The sequence below is a fragment of the Schistocerca gregaria genome, chromosome 10 (genome assembly GCF_023897955.1).
Source record: "Schistocerca gregaria isolate iqSchGreg1 chromosome 10, iqSchGreg1.2, whole genome shotgun sequence".
In the NCBI taxonomy this organism is placed as follows: Eukaryota; Metazoa; Arthropoda; class Insecta; order Orthoptera; family Acrididae; genus Schistocerca; species Schistocerca gregaria.
This window is the reverse complement of record NC_064929.1, coordinates 211,829,275-211,839,041: the sequence shown is the minus strand read 5'-3', so window position 1 is coordinate 211,839,041 and position 9,767 is coordinate 211,829,275.

The window sequence follows — 9,767 nt, the reverse complement described above, 5'->3', positions numbered from 1 at the left end:
TTGCTCTTGTAAGAAGGTTGGTATTTGAGACATTGGTAACTTGCCATTTTTCTCACAACAGGAAGAAATAATAAACTATATATTTTGTGCAGGTAGGGCCCTGTAGATTGTATGCATTTGAAGAAAAAATCATAAGCTATTGCTAAAATAATTCTTTATGTACTACTGGTTTCAAGCTTCTGACCATTTTCAGGTATTTTATATAGGAATGGAGCTATATGGGGCACTTCAAGATCGGCAAAACTGTCCACCATATAGTGGAGAGGCTAAATCACAGATAGGCACAACAAACAAACGCTAACAAAGCATTCTTCCTAATTACACACACACACACACAAATGAAGATGATGATAACATTTGGTAAACCAGTGTTTAGCATTCTGATGATGACAGAAGAATCTGCTGAAACTAGTAAAGCAAAATAAATTTTCTAAATGTGCAACTGACTCAATTTCATTGTGAAATAAAGAATTTTTTCAGCAGCAGCCCACAGAAGTCTTGCAGCAAATCCTTTCTTCTGCCCTCCCCTCAACCCAACAAAAAGAAAAAACACAACACATAGAAACTTTTTATTGGTGGAAACACTAGGACGACTTACAGCTTCAACCCTAAGTAACATTAGTCAGTTTCCTAAAACTGTACTTAATTTATGCACCGCCACACAAGACTGGCAAATAACTTTGATAAAGAAGAAAATCAGAAGAGTAGACACGCTTTGGTTCGTGGATGACAAGGTTGTTGTGGCTGCTTCTGAAGACGAACCCCCATGAGTAGTCTTTCGACTAAGTAAAACAGCATAGGAATATGGTTTAGAAAATTCTATAACCAAAATAGAAATTTTGGCTAGTCAAGTAAAGGAATTAGTATGAGTCAGCATTTACAAAGGCACCATATTATAGAATTTATGTATGATTTTAACTGCTAATTATCATAGGCAACAAGACAACAATAAATAACAAATGTTATAATATTTATGTGCCTCTGAAGGATAACTCTTTGGAGGAAGGAAACACCCTGAAATTCTATGAAATGTTAGAATGTTATGTTTCGGGACTGTGCACTAAACCGATTGCTATACATTAAGTGGATAAGATGACATGTAAGGAATTGCATATAGTTACTGCCTGGTAGTTTTAAACTCTTTAACCGAGGACCTTGCCTTTAAGCCACCATGGCGTGACTCACCATCTGTCCTACGGCTTTACATCTGCCTGTATCAGTACCTCTTGTCACTCGTGCCTGGATACCTCAGTAGGTAAGAGCATTGCCATCAAAAGGGAAGGATTCATTCCAGATACATACAGTCAGGTTAACAGAAAAAATTAAAAATACAGGAAAAAGTGGTATAAACAGTAAAAGATTTTAAATGTGTTCCCACTGGAAGAAGAGATCAAGTGCTAACCTAAAAGAGATCAAGTCTGCAGTTTAAGTTGGAAGCCAGTAGGTCTAATCCTTGTCTAGTGATGAAGATATAGTGACCTTGCCTTTCAAAAATGGTTCAAAACATCACACAAGACCCAGTCATTACGAGGCTGACCTTGCCGTTACTATGAAGTTTAGTGTAATAGATACTCACAGTTAACTCATTCCAAGCAATGTCCTCCGTAATTTAACTTAACTTCAAAACTACTGCACAATGTTGCTGTTCATTTTTGTATCTTATAACTGTAAATCATCCTGTGTTCTGTAGCCTGTGAATAAGAGTCCATGGGCAGCCACAGCAATTGTTCGTTTAAATAAAATCATTTTGGGTTTTCGCTGCATCGCTATAAAACACAAACAAATTATACCACAAAAATTTTGACTGTCCTTGCAACAGTCCTGTTCAGAGCAGCGGAATAGTCACCCTGGAGAGGACTGCTGCAAAGGCAGTCAATAGTTGTTTCAGTGTTTTTATGAAGATGCCACCCAAAATGATTATATTAAAAAATAATTTAATATTTAGTACTGAACTGATACCAGCACAGTTCACAGCCCATCAGCAGGTGAAGAGTGATTCTTTTCGCATATATGACTAGCTGTGTTTACTAATGCAACCCAAACCTTGCTGAAAATATAATGTAAGTTGGATTGATAAAAAATCTGCTCACTATGTGGTGGCATGAAAAAACACACACAAAAATTAAAGAAATGTGCAAGATTTCAGACTTGGTGGGTCCTCCTCTTGGTGAGACTGAAGGGGAAGCAAGAGAAATGAAGGAAAAGGAGTAACAAGATTTACCAAATGAGAATAGTTACAGGAAAGTTGCCCAGAACCCCAAGTCAGAGAGAGCTACTGGACAGGATGAGAAGGAAAGAAACCCATGTTGAGGAGTAATTCGTCAATAGCAGTGGGTGTGACAGGTCCTCTAGAAACAGCATTTTGCACCTGGGCTGTTATTAGATGTTAGTAGGATAAGTAATATTCAGATGGAATGTATTGCAGGGCTGTGCACGCAGGTAAACAGAAAACAGTGATAAGCAGGTTGTGTGTGTGTGTGTGTGTGATTACACTGACAAGTGAGCTATATCAACCATACTCACCAAACATAACAAGAAAAATACTTGAGTGGTGTTAAACTATTGGCTTTTTTAGACACAAATTCAAATAATCAGTTCGGGTTGATGAAAAATTTACAGCTCAGATGATGATGTGGTCCTCTGTTTGATGCAGCTCTCCTCACCAATCTCAGCATTACAACTGTAAACCTTCATCCCTATACTGCCTTCTGTAATGCCTGACCCTCCCCTGCCCTTTCCCTTAATCCCCCCCCCCCCCCTCTCTCTCTCTCTCTCTCTCTCTCTCTCTCTCCCCCCCCCCCTCCCTCCCTCCAGATTTCAAAACTGACTATTCCGTGAGAGGTGAGGGCCTCAAGATGTGTCCTATCAACTGATCCCTCAATTTAGTCAATTTTTGCTGTAAATTTCTTTCTCCCCAGTTCAGTTCAGTACCTCCTCATTACTTATTTGATCTAATCTTCAGCATTCTTCAATAGCACCGTATTTCACTGTCTACATTTCACTTTTTTTAGTTCTTCCACACAAATAGCTTCAGAAAAGACTTCCTAATCCATAAATTTATATTATATTTTAACAAACTGCTCTTTTTCAGAAATGTTTTTTCTTGTTATTACCACTCTGCATTTTATATCTTCTCTTCTTCAGGTGTCAGTTATTTTGCTGCCCAAATAGTCAAACTCACCAACTGCTTTTAGTGTCTCATGTTCTAATGTGTTTCCCCTCAGCATCACCTGAATTGACTACATTCTGTTAACTTGTATTACCTTCATTGATATTCGTCTGATAACCACTTTTCGGGATACCATCCATTCAGTTTAACTGATCTTCCACGTTCTTTGTTGTGTCTGGCAAACCTCAAAGTTCTTAATTCTCCCTGTACTGTAATTCCCTTTTCAAATCCCTCTTTGGTTTCCAGTACTGCTTATCAGTGGACTGATTCAATAATACTCACTTCTTCTTATGTTTCTTTCTTGTCACACAAGCAGTGGAAAGGGCTGATGCCAGGATGATCACTGTTGAAGCTATAGCTACAAATAGATGACGTGCGAAGGTGGTCGAGGCTCTGGACTCAAAACCACACAGGTTCACCTAGATTTAGATTTTCCACAATTTCCTTTAATCACTGAAGGCAAATGCTGGGCAGGTTCTTTTGAAAATGCTGTAGCAAATTCCCATTCCTATCTGAACTTGAGCTTTGTCTCTGACCTCATCACTGAGAGGATATTACACTCTGGCCTACCTTCCTTTTAAGCAAATTCTCTTTGTGTCCAGACACTCACGTGGAGAATCTTTGCATCTGTAAATCCAGATGGGCAACTGCATCATTGTTATTATTAAACATTGTACAGTTTCAGTTTCCTGTATACTGTTCATTAGCCTCTTCCATTTCCTTTTGTCCACATATAACCCATCACAGACATCATTATCCATTGTCAGTGATGTCATCTTTGATCACGTCCATCCACTGGGTTCTGGGTCTTCCTGCAGAAAGACTGCCTTTTCCGGATTTACTTGGGAAGTTTTTGTAGACTCTGCCTCATTAGATGTCTGTACCACCATTGTCTGGATGTGCTGATTGGTCTAAAAGGGACATCTTAATTCTTCTTAACCTCCTCATTCCTTATTATCATCATTTTTATTTTTAACAAGAGTTTACACTGTTCGAGTCTACTCTGGGTTATTCCCAGCTTGCTTATGAGTAGGCCTGGTGTGGACAGTTCCAAACAATAGTGTCGTATTTCAATGTCTTTTCTACACCCTTTCATTCTAGATGGAGTGCTTTTCAGGTCATGTGATATTTATCCACAGCACCTATGATGACAGGTGTTTTAATGTATTGAATGATTAGAGTATAGTTAACATTTGTTATATTCAAAACAGGTAAAACATCAGAGAAAAACCAAGGTAAGTGGCATACTTTCATAATATGGACTGTCAACCAGGAGAACATAATTTCCATATTATCACATTGACTGCCAAAAAGCTCCACTGCCCACGTTGCCTGACGCCATGTGCTAGCCAGCGGCCACAGTAGGGCCTAATGCCATGGAATGACCTGACCTGACAGGGAAACATTCATCACCATGCACTTGGCAGTCAATGTGTTAAACTTATACCTGCAGGGTGTTAGTATTAACATTTTATACAAACCATGGAAATAAGCTTAAATACTGCTCTTGTGTCGTGTACCTGAATGAAACTCTGCTTTAAGAAATGTGATACTAGATATTAACATTTGTTTGTTGCGTAAGACAAAAATGTGAAGTGCCCTGAAATTTGCCCATACCTGTAAATAATGAGCATCGTAAGTTCAGAAATTTGGTACTACTAGTAATTCTTAAATTTGTTGATCATTTGAAAAATTCTTTTATTGTAAACACACAAAATTGCTCAATAATATCTGTTTTCATTCTCTGTCTCTCTCAACTAGGTTGATTCTCTGGACTTACACTGGTGCCATTGTGCCCAAATTTTTCCGAGGGAAATGAGAATCTCAAATTTGGGTAAATAAAGTAAATATTTGCACATGAATATAGCACAACTGTCTATTCAGCTCTCATTTTCAAGTTCCATTCCTGTTAACAAGCTACTTATGCTGCACTGAATGTCAATTAACCCCTTAGCCTACAATGTTGTGTGAGACACACACAAACTAGATGTATCAGAGACACGTGGTACGTTTACCGCGCCGAACAAACGCATGTCGTGCGAGAGATGTCGTCGGTCAGCTGTGCCAAATGTAAACAGAACGTATCTGACACGTTGCGGAGCTGATCGAGTACACGCGGCATACACGAATTGTCCTTCGCCCCATTTGGACCTGCCGACATTACAAAAATATTTTAACAATGTTCCCAATATGTAGCAAAAGTGTTCACGAGGAAAGGGAGACGTGGTGGCATAGCCAACAATGATTCTGCAGGATATTTTGACAGTAATAGCGACGTTTTACCTCTTGTACGAAAACGGTGTAAGCGGCTGGCGATTGAAGATGATACTGACGAAGAAGAGCAAACCTACCAGCAACAATCACGAGTCGTGGATGTGACAAAAGGAAGACAGTGAACCAATAATCTGGATATACAGAAATTCCAGGAATACAGGAAGCAGCTTTACAGTACGCGAGTACAAGCATAAGAGAGTTAGACGTTTTCTATGTAATATTTAATAGCACATTTAGGGAAAACATCGTAGCTGAGGCGAATAGATATGCGCAAGACGTACTCAACAATGAACAGAAGATACAGAAAATAGACCAAAACTGGTCTATCAGCTGTAATGAAATAAAAATATACATTGCGCTATGTATAATCATGGTTAAAGTAAGGAAACCATTGCTTCAGATGTATCGGTCTAGGAGGGGCCGCTACAGAAACGGCAATATTTAGGAAGATGATGCCACTTCAGGTGATTTCTGCACGTAAGTAGATTTCTGCATCTAGCAAATGAAAGAGTACACAGCGCAAGAGAATATTGCCATTGATGAAATTTAAGGGGACAAACAATTTAACCCATCAAATAGAGCGAGGTTTGGTATTAAAATTTATAAATTGTGAGAGTCAAGTTCAGGATACTGCTATGATTTTAAGATATACACGGGTAGTGACAAATGTGATGTTAGTGGTAGTGCCTCTGAAAGTGTAGTTCTAGAATTATCACAGTCGGTGTTACACAAAGGGCAACTCTATATTAAGATAACTGGTTTTCTTCACCGAAACTTTTCAAAACTCTCCTCACCAATAAAACTAATGTGATTGGAACAGTGCGCTCTAACATAAAAACTATGCCCACAGACTTCCTGAAGGCAAAATTAAAGAAGGGAGAATATACAGTGATGAGTTGTAATGGAATATTGGCACTAAAATGGAAAGATAAACGAGACATTTACATGCTTTCCACAAAACATTCAACAGCAGAAATGATTGCCACAGACACACCGTTCCGCAAAATCGTGGAAACCAAAATGTGTCATCGAAGACAATAGTGGCATGATTGGAACTGATCACCAATATCAGATTCTCGTATGCTTCCTTGTGATGAGAAAATGTATGAAAGGATACCGCAAGATATTCTTTTACCTATTTGACGTTGCTTTATTTAACACATACATTTGCATTACAAAATACGTTGTGGCAAACGACAGCTACGCAGAATATAGGATTCATATTGCAGAATCATTGTTGAAAACTACACCTTTACCGGAATATAATCGGAAGAGATGATTAGCATGCGGCGATATACCACAAAGACTGAATGCCCAACATTGGCACATTTTCCCAAACATATTGATCCAACACCATCAAAAGTAAAGGGCAAAACTGAGAATGCAAAAAGTGCAGGGTTGCATTACATGTGCCAGATTGTTTTGAACAATATCATACAATCGAACTCGTGTACACATCATTGTGAAGACAATTTGTTCGAGAATATGTTTGCCAATGTACTAACTTAACAGATGTTTTGGACCAAATGTAATACAGTCTTAGATCATTGCACTGTTGTGAATATTACTATTAAAAGGATTTCATCAATGTATGTTTGCTTACAAAGGGAAATAAAATGTTTGTGAATATATCATTGCGTTTGAGACAATGAATGTTTCGTTTCTAATGGGCAACTAATCGTCATTATTTATGATACTGGCAGAAATGTCACGTTACTGGTATCACACACGTACTTACAAATCCCGGGGGCGTCTGCATGACTTCAGACGCCACCAGATGTAGTGCACCGAAGCCTTAGCGTGTGTAAGCGCCGGGAATCGTAAGGCACATCTGTACCCAGCAGCCACTAATAGCTCATGCTAACGGAACTTAAATCGTACGGCAAAGGATTAAATCCTTGAGAGTATAAATTTTTCCAGCTGTGTGGTGGTGAAGATTACAAAAAGCTGATGTAATATATTTTCAAAAATGGATTTTCATTGATTAAAAAAAAAGCTACAACTTGTATTTCAGACTTTTATATAAATAATGTGTGTACATTTAATTATGTCCAGTGAAGAGTTTTACTTACATTTACACATACTTGTCTCCATATGACATTTGATTCTGACACTAGAGACAGGCTGTGAAAGACTTCCCACAACAGGTTGGGGGCAGCATAAGGCCTTCCGGGTTATTCTGCCAGACATACAAACTGAATCCAGGTGCTCTCTGTGGCTGACACTGACCCTCAGCTGGATGCAGTCATTTGTCATGTATCAGAGGAAACTTCTCAGCATGCAAGATCTGGGCAGTCACAATGGGTGGGATTATTGGTAGCTCCAATGTTAGGCACATTATGGGGCTGCTTAGGGAGGTGGCTGCCAAGGAGGGGGAAGAATGCCAATATGCATTCTGTGTGCATAACAGGTGGAGTCATTCCAGATGTGGAATGGATTCTTCCAGATGCCATAAAGATCACAAGTGGAGGGTCTGAATCAGGCTGAGACACATCTGCGACCCTGTATGCTACAGATTTCTTGACTTATGCCATATGGTAGCCGGATTTTGGCTTCCGCTGAACAGGTCAGGAGTCCATTACAGACAGGAGGTAGTTACACAGGCAGTGCAGGCTGTCTGGTGTGGGTTGGGCGGTTTTTTATGCTAGAGGGTCTCAGGGAACACACAAAAGACCTCAGTTTTAAAGGGTGCAGGTCGAACATGGGAAGAATGTTGATCCGTACTGTAGTTGCTACGATTTTAAAAGACAATTGGACAAACAGTGGAATAATTTATTCTTCTGGATGATTGAAGTTGCTGTAGTGAACAGTTATATTTTTTACTCAATATACTAAAACAAATGTGGAGAAGAACTGCAGACTCACCTTCCCTACGGAAGAAATGTAATGGGGCAGCTATTTTGCCAGGTGAGAAATACAAATTCAAAGAAAAGAGGAAGATGATTATCTTCTGACACTGAGGAGAGACTAAATGGCAAGCTGCATTTTATAATGCAAAGTGAATAAAAAAAACAACAAAGGATTGAATGGTTTGCAGTTTGTTCAAGGAGGAAGAAGAGAAACAATTTTATACTGCAAAAGGAAACCTGGAATTCACCTGGAAGGATGTTTTAACAGGTACTATACTGAAACAACTATAAACCACCATAAACAAACATCAATGTAACTTCACAAACTAGTGTAGAAGAAATTGTCAAGTGACCTCATATTTAATATTTAAGGGCAGTACTGTCATGTTGGGTGATTTCGAACAGTTTCAATGTTATTTTCACCATAACTTGCATATATTATGTTAGGTTGCATTTTCTGTTACAGAAGTAATGTGTGTATATGTATTACAAATAAAATATACTACAAACGAAAAGTCTGTGTGTACCTATATTTACCAGAGGCATAAGAGTGTCTGAAATCGCCCTGTGGATTGGGATGACTTCAGATCCAAGTGTTAAATCTCTGTCCAGAGTTCCAAAGTGACTTTTTTTAAAAAAAATTCTGCATTCATCCTATTTGATTTTAGAAGCTGAACACATTTTAAGGATGCTGAACACATTTTAAGGATTTCCATCATTACAACTAAGTGATAAGAACTGAAGTAATGAATTTTATATACTACAGGACAATTCTTACTTTCTAACTAATTACATTTCTAATTTATAAAGTTCTAAATAGAAATATTAAAAACAGAATCATGACAAAGAAATTCTACTTAAAGATCAAAATCATTTTTCTTGTTCAACATCCAAACTAAGTTGCAAACACTGGCCATAAAATTACAATGACCTACGAGTCTGAAGCACGTTTTCTCTAAAAATAAACAACCTTTCTCAACTGGTGCAGGCAGTACTCACGAAACTTGTCCTTTTGGTAGTGTCCTCATGAGGGACATTAGGACACAAATATTATTATTGTGTGGTTGCAGAAGTTTCATATATACTTCCCTTGCACCAACATTTGTGTGCACTCCAACATACTATACTACCTCATATGCTCCTTGTTCTGGATGTGTATTTATAGTCCGCAGAAAGAAACGCCTCTTCTTATAGCGACAACTTTTCATTGGATGATGGGTCTTTTCACTTTCACTACTGCTAGAAGCACTGTCAGTTGTTTCCACACTTGATTTTCCAGGAGAAATGTCTGGTTACAATGACGGGAATATCTGGCTTATTTGGAGCATAACGAGCATTTCTTCAAAACTGGAGATCCGTGCCTCTGTCTTGCTTTGCCAGCCTTCGTCACCATCAGGCAAATCCCGTAAGACATGATCTGGTTCAAATGGGGTCAGGCCTGTAGCACGAAATCCATTCTTTATGTTTACAGTAAA